At 39.4% G+C, this 26,058-nt stretch overlaps 1 protein-coding gene across 1 annotated transcript in view; it reads left to right on the forward strand.

Moving 5' to 3' along the window:
- Window positions 1-2,947: 2,947 nt before the first annotated feature.
- The window catches only part of LOC122803147 (serine/threonine-protein phosphatase 4 regulatory subunit 2-A-like), a gene marked incomplete in the record, with an annotated part of 737,724 nt that continues 714,613 nt past the window's right edge, over window positions 2,948-26,058 (forward strand). The window contains 2 exon segments of the mRNA XM_044072767.1: window positions 2,948-2,986; window positions 14,101-14,145.

Consider the following 26,058-nt stretch of genomic DNA (forward strand, 5'->3'; position numbering starts at 1 on the left):
TAAACTAGGTATAAATCCCTATGTCACAAGATGGGTTGCCAACTGGCTCACTGACAGAACCCGCACTGTGAAAGTAGCAGACTCCAAATCCGACTTCAGACCAGTGACATGTGGAGTTCCATAGGGTTCAGTCCTGGATCCTCTCCTGTTTGGTATCTACTTTTCCTGAAGTACAGGCTAACACAGAAGGTCTCTGGCTAATGAAGTTTGCAGATGATTGCAAACTTGGAGCCACAATCGAAACTCCTAATGATATGGACATCCTACAAAAGGGCCTCACTGAGACAGATGCCTGGTGTCAAAGCCATGGCCTCAAGCTCAATGCCAAAAAGTGCACTGTCATCCCCTTTGGTAAAAACTCTGTACTCATGAGCTACCACATAGGTGGTAGTCTATTTAAAACCGAAAGTGTGATAAAAGACCTTGGGACACAGGTGGACAGTAGTCTCTCCTTTGATAATCACATCACCACAGTAGTCAGGAAATCCTTCTACATGGCACTCCTCATCACAAAAGGTTTCTCATCCAGGAAGAGTTCATTGTTCCCCTCTACTCGTCACTCATTAGACCCATTATAGAGTACAACGCCACTTTTGGTATGTACCTCACAAGACATCTACAACAACTGGAAAGGCCACAGAAATACCTCATAAAGAGGATTACCAGCCTCAAACAGATGCTTTATGCAGGCCGTCTCAAAAAACTCCAGATTTACTCCGTCATATATCACCTACTCATAGGTGATCTCTGCCTAACATACAAAGCTATGTCAAACCCAGAACTGTTGGACATGCTCCACTTAAAGAAATCCCAATCCCTCCGAGCTACACGCTCTAGGGACCTAAACATTGTCACTACAGTAAACAGAACATGCTGGAGGGATAGATTATTGTCCCAGAGACTTCCCATACTCTGGAACAAACTACCTATCTCTATCAAACAAAGCTCTTCATTAGCACTCTTCAAGAAAAATCTTGATGATTGGATGGGAAATAGGAAATTCACCCCGGGGATCACCCCTGTGGCTCTGCTCGACAGGGGCACAAGAAAATAATTTCCTTGGGTGGCGAAAGCCAGGGTACCATTTTGGCTAGGCTTATATAGGCCCTAGGGCTAATAGCCTATTACCTACCTATGAAAATATTATTACCAGACCTATTGCAGTAAATATCAGTAGGTTACTGAAGGGATATGTACATACAAGAAATGTGCCGACAAGTAATGGTGGTTCATACTCGCAACAAGAAATGGGAGGTACTGAAAAACCACATAGTTATTGTTCTAGTTGCTTAATTTACATAGTCTGTGAAGAAATTCATATACTAATTGTGGCTCTATTACAGAAAGAAATTGAAGACCTTATTCTACTTGAACAAGAAGAAGATGGTTTCATGAAGGGAATTTTTTTCTTTTCAAAATTAATAGGATTCATAGAGTCATAGATTCATAGCTTGTTATTAGGCTAATGACCCTGGGGGAATCTTTCTAAGCCTAGCCAAGTTTTCCCAAAACAATAATGACATCCTGTATCTAAATGGGGCAATGAGGGCCAGGCATTTTTAAGATACCCCTGTCAATTAGGGACATGGGTGGCAGACACCGTGTTAATTTTCTATTCCCCATTCACTGGTCTAGGTTTCCCTGAAACTGGGGAATAGATGAACTCAGCTTCACAAGGATGGATGCCTGTTCCATAGGAGGGGCAGTCTCTGGGCCACATATCTGGAATTCCAGCATGTTTTTTTTGTCACCAACAAAATTCAGGTCCTCAGACCTTGTTTTTCTTGTAGGAGATTCATAAGTGTGGGGTTTATGGTTGCCTTCTAAGCTATGCATAGATCACCCCTTAGCAATCTGTAAGAGACTGAGTAGAGGCAACGGACTTTAAGGAACTCTACATAAGACAGGTTTGTTAAGCCTTATAGTCTTTTTGTAAGGAACCTCTGAGGTTGCTCCAGTTGTTGCATATGTGTGGTCAGGTATATACGAAAGGCAGCATTGTACTCTATGACTGGTCTGATAAGGGCAGAATACAGTGGGATAATGACCTCTTTGGACCCAGATGCCATGCTCTTACTCATAAGTTGTGCAACATGAAAGGATTTCCTCACCACTGTGGCCACATGGTGGTTGAAGGTAGGGCTACTGTCTATGTGAGTTCCCAGATCCCTGATCACTGGGTCAACTCTTAGAGGCATATTATCATCATGGTAATTAGCTGGGAAAGTTGACTTCCTAAAAGGTGCAATTATGCATTTCTTAGCATTGAGCTTGAGACCATGGCTTTGGCACCGTTTGTTAGTCAGAGATCAACCTTCTTAAAGAATGAGCAATGAACAAATGTTCTTTGAACAAGCATTTTTTTCCATAGCTAATGAAATGACTTTTTTCAAAGCAAACATGATTTGACATGGTCCCATAAATACGTATTTTGGATAAGCTATAAAAGTTAAAATGAACTGCTTGCATAGTAAAATAAATGAAAGGCTGGATGCTGGCTTAATTTTGGACTATTTATTTTTCTGTGTATTCCCTTTAAAGGTAAAAGTGAAATTCATCTGTAGGTGGCAAAATAATAAATTGATTGAGAGGTAGGAAGCATCACTTCTTCAACTACAGGTGCAGAAGTGCTTCTGGAAAGTCTGTACTCTGTAACCGTATGGTACCCAGACTGAAGTTCCATAGTCAGTGTAAAAACGTAGTGTTGTTCACTTTCAAAGGAATACTCTGAATTTGATAATACCACAAACATATACAACTTGTGTTTTGGACTGTCAAGTTTGATTGGTTGAGTAAGCTTATTTTCTCCGTGTTTGAATCATTCTTGTTTATTCTTGACTCTTAATGATGCTTTCTGATTCATTGCACAAGCTCTCTCATACTTTCAAAATATTTGTTTGCTAATTTACATTTTAGTAAGGATTTTGTATCTATTATTTAGGTGAATATAGTGAAGTGAAGATATCTGATGAAGGAAATGATAATGGTAAGTCCCTTATGAAGACCTGGAAACTATCTTTTCTATGAAAAAAAAAACTATTATTTGCAGTATGCTCCATTTTATAAATATTATACTACACAAATATTTGAATGATTATTTTCAACAAGTTTATCAGCATTTCCCAAGTTTGCATTTTAATTATTACTTTTTAATGAGAATATCATACATGGTAGGAGACTGTATAATTTTCTTTATTAATTTAATTTCACTTAATTTTACAAAACTGTTGTATAAAACAACATTGGTGATGAAAGAATGAGTGGTTGTTTGAATTTTAAGAGAAAATAACATACTGTATTTGCGCGGTTTAGCACGATTTAGCGCGGAGCTGCAACCGTTGCACACTAGGGCAGCGCCGGTTAAGCAGATTTAAACTATTAGGGCTACCTAAAGTCCACTCTTCAAATTTTCCCTTAAAACTACCTTCCTCGAACTATACTACTGATCTAATCAGCATATCCTATAACTAAAAAGATCATCTCTACCTGACTCCGAGTAGCCTATTCTGTATCTGTCAAACCTAGCACTTGCTCCTACAGTACTTATCACAGAGATACAGCAATCTTGTTATAGATAGTACCCCAAAAAGGTGAACCCCATTTCTCGGACACCCACATCCCCCGGAATCTCTTTACAGCTTTTTTTTTTGTCTATTCCTTCTAGCATGTCGAGGGATCAGTTGCTAGTATCCTCTCCTGCTCAGCTGGTGAACCTGGGAATATTGAGGCAATGTTACAATTGCCTCATGTACACAGACAACCCTCTCCTCCTCCCACAAAACACAAATACATGCGAGAGATGCTACTATACGGCCAAACTGGAGGCTGAGCTCTCTCAACTTAGGACTGGCAAGACCAGACAGGAGGAGAAGGTTACCACACACACTATAGACCCAGTCTCACATAGTACCATCACAACCTCAAATCATACACATAAACACACAAAGACATACTCGGAGGCTCTGATCAAAAATCTACCAAAACAGCAGAGGCCACCAAAGCAGACACCCAAACAACCACCACCTCAGAACACAACACCTGCAACACATAGACCTCACAGTCAGAGTGTCAAACAGTCACAGCCCTTAAGGCCAAACACAATGCCAGACACACTAGTCATTGGTGACTCCATAGTCAGACACATTGACGTCCCGCTCACCAGACTGAGTAAGGAGAGAGTTACAGTAAGCTGCCTGTTGGGTGCTAGAATCCACCACATAACGCAAGCACTCAGGTCTCTCAACAGCAGGTACAAATATGACTCAGTCATTGTCCACGCTGGTGTAAACGACCTGAGACATATCTCCTTGGACTACATGAAAAGAGACATTGAGGAGCTCTCTGATTATGTAGCCCAGGCAGGTATGACCCTGACCTTGAGCAGTATCCTACCTTCACCAAGAATGATGCCACAATACAGAGATAAGATGATCAGCTTTAACAATTGGCTTAAACTCTGGTGTCATTCAAAGGGGATCCAATGTCTGTCTGCCTGGGATGACATGCTGGACAAGCCATGCTGCTTCGCAAGGGACGGCTTGCACCTGTCACCCCTGGGATTCCGGATATTGGCAAAGGCTCTTGCCACCCCCATAGTGCCTTTTTTAGGCAAGGCTCAAATTCTAAACCTACCACCCTAGAACACAAAAAGGAAAAAACTAAGGGTAATGCTGCTCAATGCCAGAAGTCTAAATCTCAAAATGCACGCACTCGAGGCCCTTCTCAGTATGGAGAACATCGATGTCTGTGCTGTGACAGAAACCTGGTTCAAGGCTCCTGAGAGCACCCCAGCACTAACAGGTTTTACTTCATACCATGCGTTCCGGCCCCAAAATCCGGACAATACCAAGAAAGGAGGGGGTATCCATATTCATCAAGGACACCCACACCTCAAGACTGGTGGCAACGACGATGCATCGGAGACCATCCAGGTGCAATTAACCATAGGCAAGACTGCTCTGCAAATTGTAGCATGTTACAGGCCACCCTCACAAACTCAGGAACCTCACATGGCTTTCCTGAAAACACTGGAGGGATAAATGTATCTCCAAACACCATCATACTAGGTGACTTCAATTACCCTAATATAGACTGGGAACACTACTCAAGCCCAAACACCCTAGCCCAAAAGTTCCTGGAATTCATAAACTCAAATGCCATGGAACAACTAGTCACCATCCCCACAAGAGCAGAAAACATACTCGATATCTTCATCACGAACATGGGAGCACAATGTTCAGCACCGGAAGTATAGCCCACACTCGTGAGATCTGATCACAAACTAATCTTGCTGGAGGTCCTCATCCCACCCCCACCTGAAATAAAAAAGACCACAGTAAAAAACTTCTCCAAAGCCGACTTCACACTTCTAAAGACTAGTGTGGTCTCCTTTAAGGCACCCGAGCGTGAAAACAGTACTCAAGCCGCTGAATCACTTACAAATGCCTTCTACCAGCACCTGCAGGACTGCATGGATAAGGCAATCCCAAGCAAAACAAAGACTCTTTGTACCAAGGGCAAGCGTCCAGTCTGGTGGACCCCAGCCATAAACAAACTCTACAACAAAAGGAGGAAGCTACTACAAGATAGAGCAAAATCCTTAAAAGGTAAGACACCTTTGATCACTATAAGTAAAAACTAAGAGCTCTCATAAAATCATCCAAAGCAAATTTTGAGAGAAAAATAGCTAAAGACTCAAAAAACAATCATAAGGCCTTCTTTAGCTATGTTAGAAACCTGGGAGGAAACTCCCAGATATGCTCAGAACTGGTTCAAAATGATGTGAAGATTACTGATCCTACAGACATTGCCAACATACTGGCTGACAGGTTCAGTGCAAACTTCTCCCTCCCTAATAGGAGAGATATCTATACCAAATGGTTGCAGCCCCCCAAACATCTCAAACGCCCAAGTGAGTACTGCTCTCTCCAAAGCAAAAAACACAGCATCCATGGGACCTGATGGTGTCCCAGGCTGTGTGCTCCACGAACTCAACGAGGAATTAAACCCACAGCTAGGACAGCTGTTTAATCATAGTCTCACCTCTGGATACGCACTCCAGGAGTGGCGCACTGTGACTGTGGTCCCACTTCACAAGGCGGTGCCTCCACAGACCCTGGAAATTACCGCCCATTAGCTTGACAAGCCTTATCTGCAAAGCTATGGAGAGGATCATAATGGACCTCATAAATAAAGACATAGGGAATTTGCAGACTTTGGATCCAATCCAGTTTGGCTTTGTCAAAGGCAGATCATGCCTTTTAAACTTGGTTGACTTTTTTGAAACAGTCACCAAAGCCATTGATGAGGGAAAGGCAGTCCATAATGCCTACCTCGATCTGGCGAAGGCCTTCGATACAATACCCCACTCGGGTATCATTGAAAAACTCATCAGCTTAAATGTTAACCCATACATCACAAGATGGGTTGCAAACTGGCTGAGTGACAGAACCCACAGGGTCAGAGTTGCTGGCGCCATGTCAGACTCAAAGCCTGTCACAAGTGGTGTCCCACAGGGCTCAGTCCTGGGCCCACTCTTGTTTGACATCTACTTTTCCGAAGTACAAGCAAACACAGGAGGGTTATGGCTGACTAAGTTTGCAGATGACTGCAAACTGGGCGCCATAGTCGAAAACACATCTGACGCAGATATCCTTCAGAAGGGTCTCACAGAAACGGATGACTGGTGCCAGAGCCATGGCCTAAAGTTAAATGCCAAAAAATGCATAGTCATACCCTTCGGGAAAAATAAGGTTACCCCTAGCTACCATATAGGTGGTAATCCTCTGAGCACAGAAGAAGTTATCAGGGACCTAGGGACCCAGGTTGACAGTAGCCTGTCATTCGACACCCATGTAGCTAAAGTAGTTAGGAAGACCTTCTACATTGCCCACCTTATCATGAAGGGATTCACATCTAGATCAAGGGAGGTCATAGTCTCCCTATACTCATCACTCATCAGACCAATGATTGAGTACAGTGCTCCACTCGGAATGTATCTGACCCGACACTTGCAGCAGCTGGAGAGGCCACAAAAGTTCCTCACCAAAAGGATAAAGGGTCTCAAAAATCTGTCCTATGCTGCCCGACTGAAAGAACTCCAGCTCTATTTAGTCGCTTACCGCTTGCTCAGAGGTGACCTTTGCCTGACATACAAGGCCATGTCAAACCCAGATTTGATGGATATGCTTCACCTTAAAAAATCTAGATCCGTCAGAGCCACAAGGGCGGGAGACTTAAACCTCGACACGGCTATTAATAGGACGTGCTGGAGGGATAGATTCATCACCCAAAGACTCCCTATGCTGTGGAACAAAATCCCGGTATATGTGAGGCAGAGCACCTCGCTGGCCTTGTTCAAGAGAAATCTTGACCAATGGATGGGAGATCGCAGATATACTCCAGGGATTACCTCAGTGTCACTGCTAGACAGAGGCACAGCAAAATAATGGGTATAGTTCCCCATACAAAAGGGGTGGCGTAAGCCACAAAACTATGGGCTAGGCTTATAAATGCCCTCGGGCAGATAGCCTAGTATGAACCTATGAACCTATGAACCTATGCTTCTGCAAAAGGTATATTTCATCTTTCATGGACAGTAAAATGCCCATTCAAAATACACATTCATCTGATTTTAATTTAAACAGTTAATCAGAAACTGAGTGGAAAAAGGTTGCAGAAAATTAAACAAAGATAGCTTTTTGAGGTATATTTTCCTAACTGAAGAATTTTGTTTAAATATTTAAGGCAGGATTTCCTTGACTGTGAATCAGTAGTATGTGCTGCTTCACAACATCTTCCAGTAGAACATACAAGTTACATTGTTCTGTATAAAATAGAGTAGTAGCACCTTTGTGTTATTTAATCACATCCTTAAATGACATGTTTCTACACTCATGTACAATATCACATCTCTAGGTAGTTCAGGAATCACCAAAACAAAATCAGACATTATGTTGCTGGTTTTATATGTCTGCTGTGGCTGTCTCAGGGGCTACTGATCTCTCCATACTGATTTATTTATATTAGAACAGAAACCTTCCATGGTGAACTGATACTTTGCTATTATTCTGCCATTCATGTGGCATTTTAGGTATTTCAAAAAATATAAACACCTTTTCCAAATCACCAAGATACAGTGAGAAATACCTTAGGAAGAGTAAAATTTTAGCTGATATGCCTCCCATGGAACTGCATACAAGTAATAAATGCACTGACAGTTTAAGACATTGAAGAAATGTAGCATTACAGTTAAAAGGATGCCTGAGTACTGAGGTGTCAGTAATGTAGTTACCATTCACAAACAAGTTACTCTTTTGATACTGGAGTACTGTCTGTTAGCCCTGCATTTCAGTATGCTCTTCAGAAACAAAGGCTCATTTACATGGTTTATTCTGTATTACAGCATACTGTGTGCATTTGTTTCAGTTTTTTTCTTGTTACTCTGCAGCTGATATAATTAGCTGGACATGTCTTGAGCTGTGACTGGATGTTGGGACTATAGGGAAGAATTACATTTGTAAGGACAACAGAATACCAGCAGTGCTGCCAATGTACTGCTGCTTGGTTGCTTTTATGGGTCCTTCAGTAGACAGACTGTGTTGAGCCTGATGTGGCCATAGACATGTGTATGAGTAAATTTTAATACGTATCTCAGTGTGTGTACACATTTGTTTACAAGTAAAACAAATATGTATTTATGTAGATGTTTTAGTTTTCACCTGTAACACACATTGGGAGCTTAGTGAAACAGGAATTCTTGCCATCTCATCTTAAGCTTTATTAGAGTGCTTATTATGTATACATCAATAATAAAGTGAAGAACAAAGAATATTGATAATGTGTAGAAAATAAAAATTTTGCAAGCAGTGTAACATTTATTTAAGGCAAGTGCACACTGAGCATAGGTCTCAACCTTCTGTGTTCTAAATGAGGAACACTACCTTTCATAATGTGGAACACCTACTAACAGCTTCTACTAAGAAGCTCATATAGTGGTTAAAATGTGTTATTTTTACTTGCAGAATAGTTATTTTAATGCATTAATATGGTTTAGTTCTATTTACCATGGATATCAATAAAAAAAAAATTGCTAAAACTAAATGTGTGCAAACCCTTTCCTTGTAGTGAGGTACACTTTAGAGGTATGACTCTGAGTATTATTTCTAAAATACATAAGTAAATTCAGTTATATAGCAAATCAGTGCCAACATCCAGAGTTTAACAATTATACAAAATTAAAGTAATTGTAATTAAATTAATTTGATGAATTAACTTAAGCTAACACTTCCATGTCAGGTCTTTCAAATATCCATTCCAGCAATGACATCACAAACAGTTCTTAATTTTGAATGCAAAATAAAAAAGGGCACTGATTGTGAAATTTAATACTCAGACTTCTCTGAACCAAAGTTGCCCACAGTTTCAAGCAACCAGTAGTCAGCAAGACAAAACAGTAGGCTAGTATTTTACGTGGCCCACAATGTGATGTCACACACATACCTAAAATATTCTCTGCATCAGCATCACAGATGACAGTGCTATGATAGTCAAAAACCTCTTACATGTGTCCCAGACATTTGTTGCAAATGCACTAATCATAGTCACTTATATTCAGTGGAAAATCCACTTACAGTCCCTGGAAGCTAGAGAAAGAATAAAGACACCAACCAAAAGTGAATACATAAAATAAAATACAATATTGAAGTAGCATCAGGATCACCATTAAAATTGCAGTGGGACTGCCACAACTCTCAACATCTCTGAAATGCCACATTAGAAGACTACATCAGGATCTCTGGATTGCAAAACTAAAGAAGCACATATGATGTAAAAACCAGATCCAGTGATAAGAGAACACTAGAACCTAGGGTAACTATTACATTTGTAGTGAACTGGAACACACATTGTAAAAGCTAAGCTCCTGAAAAAAGTCTAAAGTTGGAACAATTGTTCTATACTGTAGTAAATTGAAACCCTCTAATGTGTGTCTGAAATAAAATGGTACTCTAGAATAAATCACAACGCCAGCACAAAACTCAGATGTTGCTGCAATAAAACCCTGGCAACAGGAAACCATAAATAAAGTTAAACAGCATTTAAACCATATGTAATCAAGAGTCCATGGGTGAAAAATAACATGTTTAAGCAAACTGTATTATCGTTGGCAGCCGAATAACACCATCTTGTACTAAATCTTAGAGTTACTAGCTTGTCACTGCTCAGATAATGCATTTCAGTATGAATAAATAGTCCTTATCTAAGTAATAACAAAATGCTGTAACTGGTTATGATGAATGTTAATATAATGGACTATGAATCATACATTGGTTTATTTTCATGAGGAGTTTATTTGCTGATATCTTTGGAGAAAATGTTGCCAATGGTGTTGAGTAATAAATCATTCTGGGAGAGATGTGATTTTCTTGACTGTGTATGAAGAATACATGTTCTGCTCAGTTATCCTATTACACTACCCTCTGCCATGTATACTGTGTACTTAAATTGTATCACAAATTTATTGATATTGATTTACTGTAATTGCCAACATCTTGGCAGATAGGTTCAGTGCTAACTTTACTCCTCCCCTCACCCCCTAATGGGTCCATCTCTATACCAGAAGAATGCAAAGTTCCTGTAATCACGGCTGCAGAGGTAAAAGCACACTCTCCAAAGCCAAGAGCACAGCATCCATGGGACCTGACAACATCCCAGGCTGTGTTCTACATGAACTACAGAATGAACTGGCACCCCACCTAACCACCATGTTCGATTATAGCCTCAGCTCAGGCTGTATGCAAACTGAATGGTGCACAGCCATGGTTATCCCACTCCACAAAGTATAGCCACCACGGACCCCTGGAACAATCACCCTATTAGCCTAATGAGCCTGGTCTGTAAGGTCATGGAACGTATCATCGTGGAACTTATAAACAAAGAGATTGGTAATGTCCATACTCTGGGCCCCACCCAGTTTGGTTTGTAAAAGGCAGATCATGTCTCCTAAAAATGATAGACTTCTTTGAAGCAGACACTAAAACCGTAGATGAGGTTAAGGTGTTTCACACAGCCTATCTAGATCTCGCCAAGGCTTTTGACACCATCCCCCACTCTGGAATTATAGATAAACTCACTAAAACATAGGGATTTTGTCACAAAATGGGTTGCCAACTGGCTCACTGACAGAACCCACACTGTGAAAGTAGCAGACTCCAAATCTGACTTCAGACCAGTGACATGTGGAGTTTCATAGGGTTCAGTCCTGGATCCTCTCCTGTTTGGTATCTACTTTTCCTGAAGTACAGGCTAACGCAGAAGGTCTTTGGCTAATGAAGTTCGCAGATGATTGCAAACTAGGAATCATAATCAAAACTCCTAACAATGTGGACATCCTACAAAAGGGCCTCACTGAGACAGATGCCTGGTGTCAAAGCCATGGCCTCAAGCTCAATGCCAAAAAGTGCATTGTCACCCCCTTTGGTAAAAACTCTGTACCCATGAGCTACCACATAGGTGGTAGTCTGTTTAACAAAGAAAGTGTGATAAGAGACGTTGGGACACAGGTGGACAGTAGTCTCTCCTTTGATAATCACATCACCACAGTAGTCAGGAAATCCTTCTACATGGCACACCTCATCACAAAAGGTTTCTCATCCTGGAAAAAAAGAGGTAATTGTTCCCCTGTACTCATCACTCATTAGACCCATTATAGAGTACAACGCCCCTGTTGGTATGTACCTCACAAGACATCTACAACAACTGGAAAGGCCGCAGAAATATCTCATAAAGAGGATTACCAACCTCAAACAGATGCCTTATGCAGACCGTCTCAAAAAACTCCAGCTTTACTCCATTGCATATTGCCTACTCAGAGGCTATCTCTGCCCAACATACAAAGCTTTGTCAAACCCAGAGCTGTTGGACATGCTCCACTTAAAGAAATCCCAATTCCTCCAAGCTACGTGCTCTACAGACCTAAACCTTGTCACCACAGTAAACAAAATATGCTGGAGGGATAGATTCCTGTCCCATAGACTTCCCATACTTTGGAACAAACTATCTAGCTATATCAAACAAAGCTCCTCATTAGCACTCTTGAAGAAAAATCTTGATGATTGGATGGGAAAAAGAAAATTCACCCTGGGGATCACCTCTGTTGCTCTGATCGACAGGGGCACAAGAAAATAATTTTCTTGGGTGGCGAAAGCCAGGGTACCTTTTTGGCTAGGCTTATATAGGCCCTAGGGCCAATAGCCTAGTACCTACCTATGAAAATATTATTAGCAGACCTATTGCAGTAAATATCAGTAGGTTACTGAAGGGGTGTGTACATAAAAGAAATGTGCTGACAAGTAATGGTGGTTCATACTCACAGCAAAAAAGGGGGGTACTGAAAAACCACATAGTTATTGATCTAGTTGCTTAATTTACATAGTCTGTGGAGAAATTCATATAGTGATTGTGGATCTATTACAGAAAGAAATTGAAGACCTTATTCTACTTGAAAAAGAAGAAGATGGTTTCATGAAGGGAATTTTTTTCTTTCAAAATTAATAGCATTCATTGAGTCATAGATTCATAACTCGTTATTAGGCTAATGACCCTGGGGGAGTCTTCCTAAGCCTAGCCAAGTTTTCCCAAAAGAATAATGTCATCCTGTATCTAAATGGGGCATTGAGGGCTAGGCATTTTTAAGATACCCCTGTCAATAAGGGACATGGGTGGTAGGCTCTGTGTAAATTTTCTATTCCTCATCCACTTGTCTAGGTTGCCGTGAAACTGGGTAATAGATGAACTCAGCTTCACAAGGATGGGAAGCCTGTTCCATAGGAGGGGCAGTCTCTGGGCCACATATCTGTTTCTTCAGCATGTTCTGTTTAGGTCACCAACAAAATTCAGGTCCTTAGACCTTGTTTTTCTTGTACTGTTTGACTTATGAATGTGTAGGAGATTCATAAGTGTGGGGTTTATGGATGCCTTCTAAGCTGTGCATAGATCACCGCTAAGCAATCTGTAGGAGACTGAGTAGAGGGAATGGGCTTGAAGGTACTCTACATAAGACAGGTTTGTTAAGCCTTATACTCTTTTTGTAAGGAACCTCTGAGGATGCTCCAGTTGCTGCATCTGCGAGGTCAGGTACATACCAAAGGCAGCATTGTACTCTGATTGGTCTGATAAGGGCGGAATGCAGTGGGATAATGACCTCTTTTGACCCAGATGCCATGCCTTTACTCATAAGTTGTGCAACATAAAAGGATTTCCTCACCACTGTGGCCACATGGTGGTTGAAGGTGACGCTACTGTCTATGTGCGTACCCAGATCCCGGATCACTGGGTCAACTCTTAGGGACATATTATCATCATGGTAATTAGCTGAGAAAGTTGACTTCCCAAAAGGTGCAATTATGCATTTCTTAGCATTGAGCTTAAAACCATGGCTTTGGCACCATTTGTTAGTCGGAGATCAACCTTCTTAAAGAATGAGCAATGAAGAAATGTTCTTTGATCAAGCATTTTTTACCATAGCTAAAGAACTGACTTTTTCTACCGCAAACATGGATCAAGCAAAATCATTTGACATGGTTCAATATTTTGGATAAACTATAAAAGTTAAAATGAACTGCTTGTATAGTGAAATAAATGAAAGTCTGGATGCTGGCTTAATTTTGGACCATTTATTTTTCTGTGTATTCCCTTTAGAGGTAAAAGTGAAATTCATCTGTAGGTAGCAAAATAATAAATTGATTGAGAGGTAGGAAGCATCACTTCTTCAACTACAGGTGCAGAAGTGTTTCTGGAAAGTCTGTACTCTGTAACCGTATGGTACCCATACTGAAGTTCCATAGTCAGTGTAAAAACGTAGTGTTGTTCACTTTCAAAGGAATACTCTGAATTTGATAATACCACAAACATATACAACTTGTGTTTTGCACTGTCAAGTTTGATTGGTTGAGTAAGCTTATTTTCTCCATGATTGAATCATTCTTGTTTATTCTTGACTCTTAATGATGCTTTCTGATTCATTGCACAAGCTCTCTCATACTTTCAAAATATTTATTTGCTAATTTACATTTTAGTAAGGATTTTGTATCTATTATTTAGGTGAATATAGTGAATTGAAGAAATCAGATAAAGGAAATGATAATGGTAAGTCCCTTATGAAGACCTGGAAACTATCTTTTCTATGAAAAAAAACTATTATTTGCAGTATGCTCCATTTTATAAATATTATACTACACAAATATTTGAATGATCAAGTTTATCAGCATTTCCCAAGTTTGCATTTTAATTATTACTTTTTAATGAGATTATCATACATGGTTGGAGACTGTATAGTTTCTTTATTAATTTCACTTAATTTTACAAAACTGTTGTATGAAACAACATTGGTGAAGAATGCATGGTTGTTTGAATTTTAAGAGAAAATAAGATACTTTATATCAGTGGGCTTGTAAATAAAACTGATGCTTCTGCCAAAAGTTTATTTCATCTTTCATAACCAGTAAAATGCCCATTCAAAATACACATTCTTCTGATTTTAATTTGAACAGTTAATCAAAAATTGAGTGGCACAAGGGTTGCAGAAAATTAAACAAAGATAGCTTTTTGAGGTATTTTTCCTAACTGAAGAATTTTGTTTAAATATTTAAGGTAGGATTTCCTTGACTGTGAATCAGTAGTATGTGCTGCTTCACAACATCTTCCAAAAAAACATACTAACATACAAGTTACATTGTTGTGTGTAAAGTAGAGTAGTAGCACCTTCCATGTTATTTAACCACATCCTTAGATGTCATGTTTCTATACTCATGTACAATATCACATCTCTAGGTAGTTCAGAAATCACCAAAACAAAATCAGACATTATGTTGCTGGTTTTATATGTCTGCTGTGGCTGTCTCTGGGGCTACTGATATCTGTATACTGATTTATTTATATTAGAACAGAAACCTTCCGTGGTGAACTGATACTTTGCTATTATTCTGATATTCATGTGGCATTTTAGGTATTTCAAAAAATATCAACAACTTTTGCTAAATCACCAAGATACAGTGTGAAATACCTTAGGAAGAGTAATGTTTTAGCTGGTATGCCTTCCAAGGAACTGCATACAAGTAATAAATGCACTGACAGTTTAAGACATTGAAGAAATGTAGCATTATAGTTAAAAGGATGCCTGAGTACTGAGGTGTCAGTAATGTAGTTACCATTCACAAACAAGTTACTCTTTTGATACTGGAGTACTGTCTGTTAGCCCTGCATTTCAGTATGCTCTTCAGAAACAAAGGCTCATTTACATGGCTTATTCTGTATTACAGCATACTGTGTGCATTTGTTTCAGTTTTTTTCTTGTTACTCTGCAGCTGATATAATTAGCTGGACATGTCTTGAGCTGTGACTGGATGTTGGGACTATAGGGAAGAATTACATTTGTAAGGACAACAGAATACCAGCAGTGCTGCCAATGTACTGCTGCTTGGTTGCTCTTATGGGTCCCTCAGTAGACAGACTGTGTTGTGCCTGATGTGGCCATAAATCATGATGTAGCCATAAACATGTATATGAGTAAATTTACATACATATATCAAGGTGTGTACACATTTGTTTACAGTGTAACAAAACATGCATTTATGTAGATGTTTTTGTTTTCACCTGTAACACACATTGGGAGCTTAGTGAAACAGGAATTCTTGCCATCTCATCTTAAGCTTTATTAGAGTGCTTATTATGTATACATCAATAATAAAGTGAAGAACAAAGAATATTGATAATGTGTAGAAAAGAAAAATATTGCAAGCAGTGTAACATTTATTTAAGGGTAGTGCACTCTGAGCATAGGTCTCAACCTTCTGTCTTCTAAATGAGGAACACTACCTCTCATAATGTGGAACACCTACTAACAGCTTCAACTAAGAAGCTCATAGAGTGGTTAAAATGTGTTATTTTTACTTGCAAAATAGTTATTTTAATGCATTAATATGATTTAGTTCTATTTACCATGGATATCAATAAAAAATATTGCTAAAACTAAATGTGTGCAAACCCTTTCCTTGTAGTGAGGTACACTTGAGAGGTATGAGTGTTATTTCTGAAAATACATAAGAAAATTCAGTTATACAGCAAATCAGTGCAAACATCCAGAGTTTAACAATTATGCAAAATTAAAGTAATTTTAAAGCTGTCTAATACTTCCATGTCACGTTTCTCAAATATCCAATCCAGCAATGACATCACAAACGGTTCTTAATTTTCAGTACAAAATTAAAAAGGGCACTGATTGTTAAATTTAATACTCAGACTTCTCTGAAACAAAGTTGCCCACAGTTTCAAGCAACCAGTAGTCAGCAAGACAAAACAGTAGGCTGGTATTTTACCTGGCCCCCAACGTGATGTCACACACATACCTAAAATATTCTCTGCATCAGTATCACAGACGACAGTGCTATGATAGTCAAAAACCTCTTACATGTATCCCAGACATTTGCTGCAAATGCACTAATCATAGTCACTTATATTCAGTGGAAAATCCACTTACAGTCCCTGAAAGCTATAGAAAGAATAAAGACACCAACCAAAAGTAAATGAATAAAATAAAATAAAATGTTCAAGTGGCATCAGGATCACCAGTAAAATTACAGTGGGACTGCCACAACTCTCAGCATCTCTGAAATGCCACATTAGAAGACTACATCAGTATCTCTGGATTACAAAACTAAAGAAGCACACGTGATGTAAAAACCAGGTCCAGTGATAAGAAAATACTAGATCCTAGGGTAACTATTACATTTGTAGTAAACTGGAACACACATTGTAAAAGCTAAGCTCCTGAAAAAAGTCTAAAGTTGGAACAATTGTTCTATACTGTAGTAAACTGAAACCCTCTAAAGAGTGTCTGAAATAAAATGGTACTCTAGAACAAATCACAACACCAGTACAAAACTCAGATGTTGCTGCAATAAAACCCTGGCAACAGGAAACCATAAATAAAGTTAAACAGCATTTAAACCATAGGTAATCAAGAGTCCATGGGTGAAAAATACCATGTTTAAGCAAACTGTATTATCGTTGGCAGCCGAATAACACCATATTGTACTTAATCTTAGAGTTACTAGCTTGTTACTGGTCAGATAATGCTTTTCAGTATGAATAAATAGTCCTTATCTAAGTAATAACAAAATGATGTAAGTGGTTATTATGAATGTTAATATGATGGACTATGAATCATACATGGGTTTATTTTCATGAGTTGTTTATTTGCTGATATCTTTGGACAAATTGTTGCCTATGGTGTTGAGGAATAAATCATTCTGGGAGAGATGTGATTTTCTTGACTGTGTATGAAGAATACATGTTCTGCTCAGTTATCCTATTACACTACCCTCTGCCATGTATACTGTGTGCTTAAATCGTATCACAAATGTATTGATATTGATTTACTGATATTGCCAACATCCTGGCAGATAGGTTCAGTGTAAACTTTACCCCTCCCCTCACCCCCTAAAGGGCCCATCCCCATACTGGAAGAATGTAAAGTTCCTGTAATCATGGCTGCACAGGTAAAAGCACACTCTCCAAAGCCAAGAGCACAGCATCCATGGGACCTGACAACATTCGAGGCTGTGTTCTACATGAACTACAGAATGAACTGGCACCCCACCTAACCACCGTGTTTGATCATAGCCTCACCTCAGGCTGTGTGCCCACTGAATGGCGCACAGCGACTGTTATCCCACTCCACAAAGGGGGAGCCACCACGGACCCCTGGAACTACCACCCCATTAGCCTAACGAGCCTGGTCTGCAAGGCCATGGAACATATCATCGTGGAACTTATAAACAAAGAGATTGGTAATCTCCAAACTCTGGACCCCACTCAGTTTGGGTTTGTAAAAGGCAGATCATGTCTCCTAAACCTGATAGACTTCTTTGAAGCAGTCACCAAAACCGTAGATGAGGGTAAGGTGTTTCACACAGCCTATCTAGATCTCACCAAGGCTTTTGACGCCATCCCCCACTCTGGAATTATAGATAAACTGACTAAACTAGGTATAAATCCCTATGTCACAAAATGGGTTTCCAACTGGCTCACTGACAGAACCCGCACTGTGAAAGTAGCAGACTCCAAATCCGACTTCAGACCAGTGACATGTGGAGTTCCATAGGGTTCAGTCCTGGATCCTCTCCTGTTCGGTATTTACTTTTCCTGAAGTACAGGCTAACACAGAAGGTCTTTGCCTAATTAAGTTTGCAGATGATTGCAAACTAAGAGCCATAATCGAAACTCCTAACGATGTAGACATCCTACAAAAGGGCCTCATTGTGACAGATGCCTGATGTCAAAGCCAAGGCCTCAAGCTCAATGCCAAAAAGTGCATTGTCATCCCCTTTGGTAAAAACTCTGTACCCCTGAGCTATCACATAGGTGCTAGTCTGTTTAACACCAAAAGTATGATAAGAGACCTTGGGGCACAGGTGGACAGTAGTCTCTCCTTTGGTAATCACATCAGCACAGTAGTCAGGAAATACTTCTACATGGCACACCTCATCACAAAAGGTTTCTCATCCAGGAAAAAAGAGGTCATTGTTCCCCTGTACTCGTCACTCATTAGACCCATTATAGAATACAACACCCTTTTTGGTATGTACCTCACAAGACATCTAAAACAACTGGAAAGGCCGCAGAAATATCTCATAAAGAGGATTACCAGCCTCAAACAGATGCCTTACGCAGACCGTCTCAAAAAACTCCAGCTTTACTCCTTCGCATATCGCCTTCTCAGAGGTGATCTCTGCCTAACATACGTCATGCCCAGAGCTATGTCAAACCCAGAGCTGTTGGACATGCTCCACTTAAATAAATCCCAATCCCTCTGAGCTACACGCTCTACGGACCTAAACCTTGTCACCACAGTAAACAGAATATGCTGGAGGGATAGATTCCGGTCCCAGAGACTTCCCATACTCTGGAACAAACTAGTTAGCTATATGAAACAAAGCTCCTCATTGGCACTCTTCAAGAAAAATCTTGATGATTGGATGGGAAATAGGAAATTCACCCCGGGCATCAACTCTGTGTCTCTGCTTGACAGGGGCACAGGAAAATAATTTTCTTGGGTGGCGAAAGCCTGGGTACCTCTTTGGCTAGGCTTATATAGGCCCTAGGGCCAATAGCCTAGTACCTACCCATGAAAATTTTATTACCAGACGTATTGCAGTAAATATCAGTAGATTACTGAAGGGTACATACAAGAAATGTGCTGACAAGTAATGGTGGTTCATACAACAAAAAAGGGGGTTACTGAAAAACCACATAGTTATTGTTCTATTTGCTTAATTTACATAGTCTGTGAAGAAATTCATATAGTGATTGTGGATCTGTTACAGAAATAAATTGAAGACCTTATTCTACTTGAATAAGAAGAAGATGGTTTCATGAAGGGAATTTTTTCCTTTCAAAATTAATAGCATTCATAGAGTCATAGATTCATAGCTCGTTATTAGGCTAATGACCCTGGGGGAGTCTTTCTAAGCCTAGCCAAGTTTTCCCAAAAGAATAATGACATCCTGTATCTAAATAAGGCATTGAGGGCCAGGCATTTTTAAGATACCCCTGTCAATAAGGGACATGGGTGGTAGACTCTGTGTAAATTTTCTATTCCCCATCCACTGGTCTAGGTTGCCCTGAAATTGGGTAATAGATGAACTCAGCTTCACAAGGTTGGGAAGCCTTTTCCACAGGAGTGGCAGTCTCTGGACCACATATCTGTTTCTCCAGCATGTTCTGTTTAGGTCACCAACAAAATTCAGGTCCTTAGACCTTGTTTTTCTTGTACTGTTTGACTTATGAATGTGTAGGAGATTCATAAGTGTGGGGTTTATGGATGCCTTCTAAGCTATGCATAGATCACCCCTAAGCAATCTGTAGGAGTCTGAGTAGAGGGAAAGGGCTTTAAGGTACTCTACATAAGACAGGTTTGTTAAGCCTTATAGTCTTTTTGTAAGGAACCTTTGAGGTTGCTCCAGTTGCTGCATATGCATGGTCAGGTACATAACAAAGGCAGCATTGTACTCTATGACTGGTCTGATAAGGGCAGAATGCAGTGGGATAATGACCTCTTTCGACCCAGACGCCATGCCCTTACTCATAAGTTGTGCAACATAAAAGGATTTCCTCACCACTGTGGCCACATTGTGCTTGAAGGTAAGGCTACTGTCTATGTGCGTACCCAGATCCCTGATCACTGGGTCAACTCTTAGGGGCATATTATTGTCATGGTAATTATCTGAGTAAGTTGACTTCCCAAAAGGTGCAATTATGTATTTCTTAGCATTGAGCTTAAGACCATGCCTTTGGCACCATTTGTTAGTCAGAGATCAACCTTCTTAAAGAATGAGCAATGAACAAATGTTGTTTGAACAAGCATTTTTTACCATAGCTAAAGAACTGACTTTTTCCACATCAAACGTGGATCAAACAAAGTCATTACACATGGTCCCATAAATAAGTATTTTGGATAAGATATAAAAGTTAAAATGAACTGCTTGTATAGTAAAATAAATGAAAGGCTGGATGCTGGCTTAATTTTGGACCATTTATTTTTCTGTGTATTCCCTTTAAAGGTAAAAGTGAAATTCATCTGTAGGTGGCAAAATAATAAATTGATTGAGAGGTAGGAAGCATCACTTCTTCAACTACAGGTGCAGAAGTGCTTCTGGAAAGTCTGTACACTGTAACCGTATGGTACCCTGACTGAAGTTTCATAGTCAGTGTAAAAACATAGTGTTGTTCACTTTCAAAGGAATACTCTGAATTTGATAATTCCACAAACATATACAACTTGTGTTTTGCACTGTCAAGTTTGATTGGCTGAGTAAGCTTATTTCTCCATGATTGAATCATTCTTGTTTATTCTTGACTCTTAATGATGCTTTCTGATTCATTGCACAAGCTCTCTCATACTTTCAAAATATTTGTTTGCTAATTTACATTTTAGTAAGGATTTTGTATCTATTATTTAGGTGAATATAGTGAATTGAAGAAATCTGATGAAGGAAATGATAATGATAAGTCCCTTATGAAGACCTGGAAACTATCTTTTCTATGAAAAAAAAATTATTATTTGCAGTATGCTCCATTTTATAAATATTATACTACACAAATATTTGATTAAGTTTATCAGCATTTCTCAAGTTTGCCTTTTAATTATTACTTTTTAATGAGATTATCATACGTGGTTGGAGACTATAATTTTCTTTATTAATTTAATTTCACTTCATTTACAAAACTGTCTAATAAAACAACATTGGTGATGAAAGAATGCATGGTTGTTTGAATTTTAAGAGAAAATAAGATACTGTATATCAGTGGGCTTGTAAATAAAACTGATGCTTCTGCCAAAAGTTTATTTCATCTTTCATAACCAGTAAAATGCCCATTCAAAATACACATTCTTCTGATTTTAATTTGAACAGTTAATCAAAAATTGAGTGGAACAAGGGTTGCAGAAAATTAAACAACGATAGCTTTTTGAGGTATTTTTTCCTAACTGAAGAATTTTGTTTTAATATTTAAGATAGGATTTCCTTGACTGTGAATCAGTAGTATGTGCTGCTTCACAACATCTTCCAGTAGAACATACTTACATACAAGTTACATTGTTCTGTATAAAATAAAGTAGTAGCACCTTCCGTGTTATTTAATCACATCCTTAAATGACATGTTTCTACACTCATGTACAATATCACATCTCTAGGTAGTTCAGGAATCACCAAAACAAAATCAGACATTATGTTGCTGGTTTTATATGTCTGCTGTGGCAGTCTCAGGGGCTTCTGATCTCTACATACTGATTTATTTATATTAGAACAGAGACCTTTCATGGTGAACTAATACTTTGCTATTATTCTGCCATTCATGTGGCATTTTAGATATTTCAAGAAATATAAACAACAGTTGGTAAATCAGTAAGATACAGTGTGAAATACCTTAGGAAGAGTAATGTTTTAGCTGGTATGCCTCCCAAGGAACGACACCCAAGTAATAAATGCACTGACCGTTTAAGACATTGAAGAAATGTAGCATTTTAATTAAAAGGATGCCTGAGTACTGAGGTGTCAGTAATGTAGTTACCATTCACAAACAAGTTACTCTTTTGATACTGGAGTACTGTCTGTTAGTCCTGCATTTCAGTATGCTCTTCAGAAACAAAGGCTCATTTACATGGTTTATTCTGTATTACAGCATACTGTGTGCATTTGTTTCAGTTTTTTTCTTGTTACTCTGCAGCTGATATAATTAGCTGGACATGTCTTGAGCTGTAACTGAATGTTGGGACTATAGGGATCAATTACTAAGGACAGCAGAATACCAGCAGTGCTGCCAATGTACTGCTGCTTGGTTGCTTTTATGGGTCTCTTAGTAGACAGACTGTGTTGTGCCTGATGTGGCCATACGCATGTGTATGAGTAAATTTTAATGCATATGTTAATGTGTGTAAGCATTTGTTTACAGTGTAAAAAAATATGCATTTATGTAGGTGTTTTTGTTTTCACCTGTAACACAAATAGGGAGCTTAGTGAAACAGGAATTCTTGCCATCTCATCTTAAGCTTTATTAGAGTGCTTATTATGTATACATCAGTACATAAAGTGAAGAACAAGGAATATTGATAATGTGTAGAAAAGACAAATTTTGCAAGCAGTGTAACATTTATTTAAGGCAAGTGCACGCTGAGCATATGTCTCAACCTTCTGTCTTCAAATGAAGAACACTGCCTTTCATAATGTGGAACATCTACTAGCACCTTCAACTAAGGAGCTCATAGAGTGGTTAACATGTATTATTTTTACTTGCAGAATAGTTATTTTAATGCATTAATGTGATTTAGTTCTATTCACCATGGATATCAATAAAAATATTGGTAAAACTAAATGTGTGCAAACCCTTTCCTTGTAGTGAGGTACACTTGAGAGGTATGATTCTGAGTGTTATTTCTAAAATACATAGGTAAATTGAGTTATACAGCAAATCAGTGCAAACATCCAGAGTTTAACAGTTGTGCAAAATTAAAGTAATTGTAATTAAATTCATCTGATGAATTAACTTAAGCTGTCTAACACTTCCATGTCAGGTCTTTCAAATATCCACTCCAGCAATGACATCACAAACGGATCTTAATTTTGAATGAAAAATAGAAAAGGGCACTGATTGTGAAATTTAATACTCAGACTTCTCTGAACCAAAGTTGCTCACAGTTTCAAGCAACCAGTACTCAGCAAGACAAAACAGTAGGCTAGTATTTTACCTGGCCCCCAACGTGATGTCACACACATAGCTAAAATATTCTCTGCATCAGTATCACAGATGACAGTGCTATGATAGTCAAAAACCTCTTACATGTGTCCCAGACATTTGTTGCAAATGCACTAATCAGTGACTTATATTCAGTGGAAAATCCACTTACAGTCCCTGAAAGCTATAGAAAGAATAAAGACACCAACCAAAAGTAAATAAATATAAAATATTGAAGTAGCATCAGGATCACCGGTAAAATTACAGTGGGACTGCCACAACTCTCAACATCTCTGAAATGCCACATTAGAAGACTACATCAGTATCTCTGGATTACAAAACTAAAGAAGCACATATGATGTAAAAACCAGGTCCAGTGATAAGAGAACACTAGAACCTAGGGTAACTATTACATTTGTAGTGAACTGAAACACACATTGTAAAACCTAAGCTCCTGAAAAAAGTCTAACGTTGGAACAATTGTTCTATACTGTAGTAAACTGAAACCCTCTAAAGAGTGTCTGAAATAAAATGGTACTCTAGAACAAATCACAACACCAGCACAAAACTCAGATGTTGCTGCAATAAAACCCTGGCGACAGGAAACCATAAATAAAGTTAAACAGCATTTAAGCCATAGGTAATCAAGAGTCCATGGGTGAAAAATAACATGTTTAAGCAAACGGTATTGTCCGTGGCAGCCGAATAACACCATCTTGTACTTAATCTTAGAGTTACTAGCTTGTTACTCCTCAGATAATGCTTTTCAGAATGAATAAATAGTCCTTATCTGAGTAATAACAAAATGCTGTAACTGGTTATGATGAATGTTAATATGATGGACTATGAATTATACATTGGTTTATTTTCATGAGTTGTTTATTTGCTGATATCTTTGGACAAAATGTTGCCTATGGTGTTGAGTAATAAATCATTCTGGGAGAGATGTGATTTTCATGACTGTGTATGAAGACTACATGTTCTGCTCAGTTATCCTAGTACACTATCCTCTGCCATGTATACTGTGTGCTTAAATCGTATCACAAATGTATTGATATTGATTTACTGATATTGCCAACATCCTGGCAGATAGGTTGAATGCTAACTTTACTCCTCCCCCACCCCCTAAAGGGCCCATCCCTATACCCGAAGAATGTGAAGCTCTTGTAATTATGGCTGCACAGGTAAAAGTACACTCTCCAAAGCCAAGAGCACAGCATCCATGGGACCTGACAACATCCCAGGCTGTGTTCTACATGAACTACAGAATGGACTGGCACCCCACCTAACCACCGTGTTCGATCATAGCCTCACCTCAGGCTGTGTGCCCACTGAATGGCGAACAGCGATGGTTATCCCACTCCACAAAGGGGGAGCCACCACGGACCCCTGGAACTACCACCACATTAGCCTAACAAGCCTGGTCTGCAAGGCCATGGAACGTATCATCGTTGAACTTATAAACAAAGAGATTGGTAATCTCCAAGCTCTGGACCCCACCCAGTTTGAGTTTGTAAAAGGCAGATCATGTCTCTTAAAACTGATAGACTTCTTTGAAGCAGTCACCAAAACCGTAGATGAGGGTAAGGTGTTTCACACAGCCTATCTAGATCTCAACAAGGCTTTTGACACCATCCCCCACTCTGGATTTATAAATAAACTCACTAAACTTGATATAAATCCTTATATCACAAGATGGGTTGGCAACTGGCTCACTGACAGAACCTGCACTGTGAAAGTAGCAGACTCCAAATCCGACTCCAGACCAGTGACATGTGGAGTTCCATAGGGTTCAGTCCTGGATCCTCTCCTGTTTGGTATCTACTTTTCCTGAAGTACAGGCTAACACAGAAAGTCTTTGGCTAATGAAGTTCGCAGATGATTGGAAACTAAGAGCCATAATCGAAACTCCTAACAATGTAGACATCCTACAAAAGGGCCTCACTGAGACAGATGCCTGGTGTCAAAGCCATGGCCTCAGGCTCAATGCCAAAAAGTGCATTGTCATCCCCTTTGGTAAAAACTCTGTACCCATGAGCTACCACATAGGTGCTGGTCTATTTACACCGAAAGTGTGATAAGAGACCTTGGGACACAGGTAGACAGTAGTCTCTCCTTTGGCAATCACATCACCACAGTAGTCAGGAAATCCTTCTACGTGACACACCTCATCACAAAAGGTTTCTCATCCAGGAAAAAAGAGGTCATTGTTCCCCTGTACTCGTCACTCATTAGACCCATTATAGAGTACAACGCCCCTTTTGGTATGTACCTCACAAGACATCTACAACAACTGGAAAGGCCGCAGAAATATCTCATAAAGAGGATTACCAGCCTCAAACAGATGCCTTACGCAGAGCGTCTCAAAAAACTCCAGCTTTACTTGATCGCATATCGCCTACTCAGAGGCGATCTCTGCCTAACATACGTCATGCCCAGAGCTATGTCAAACCCAGAGCTGTTGGACATGCTCCACTTGAAGAAATCCCAATCCCTCTGAGCTACACACTCTATGGACCTACACCTTGTCACCACAGTAAACAGAATATGCTAGAGGGATAGATTCCGGTCCCAGAGACTTCCCATACTCTGGAACAAACTAGTCAGCTATATGAAACAAAGTTCCTCATTAGCACTCTTCAAGAAAAATCTTGATGATTGGATGGGAAATAGGAAATTCACCCCGGGCATCACCTCTGTGTCTCTGCTCGACAGGGGCACAGGAAAATAATTTTCTTGTGTGGTGAAAGCCAGGGTACCTTTTTGGCT

Source organism: Protopterus annectens, chromosome 5.part1 (genome assembly GCF_019279795.1).
Source record: "Protopterus annectens isolate FY-2018-M chromosome 5.part1, PAN1.0, whole genome shotgun sequence".
In the NCBI taxonomy this organism is placed as follows: Eukaryota; Metazoa; Chordata; order Ceratodontiformes; family Protopteridae; genus Protopterus; species Protopterus annectens.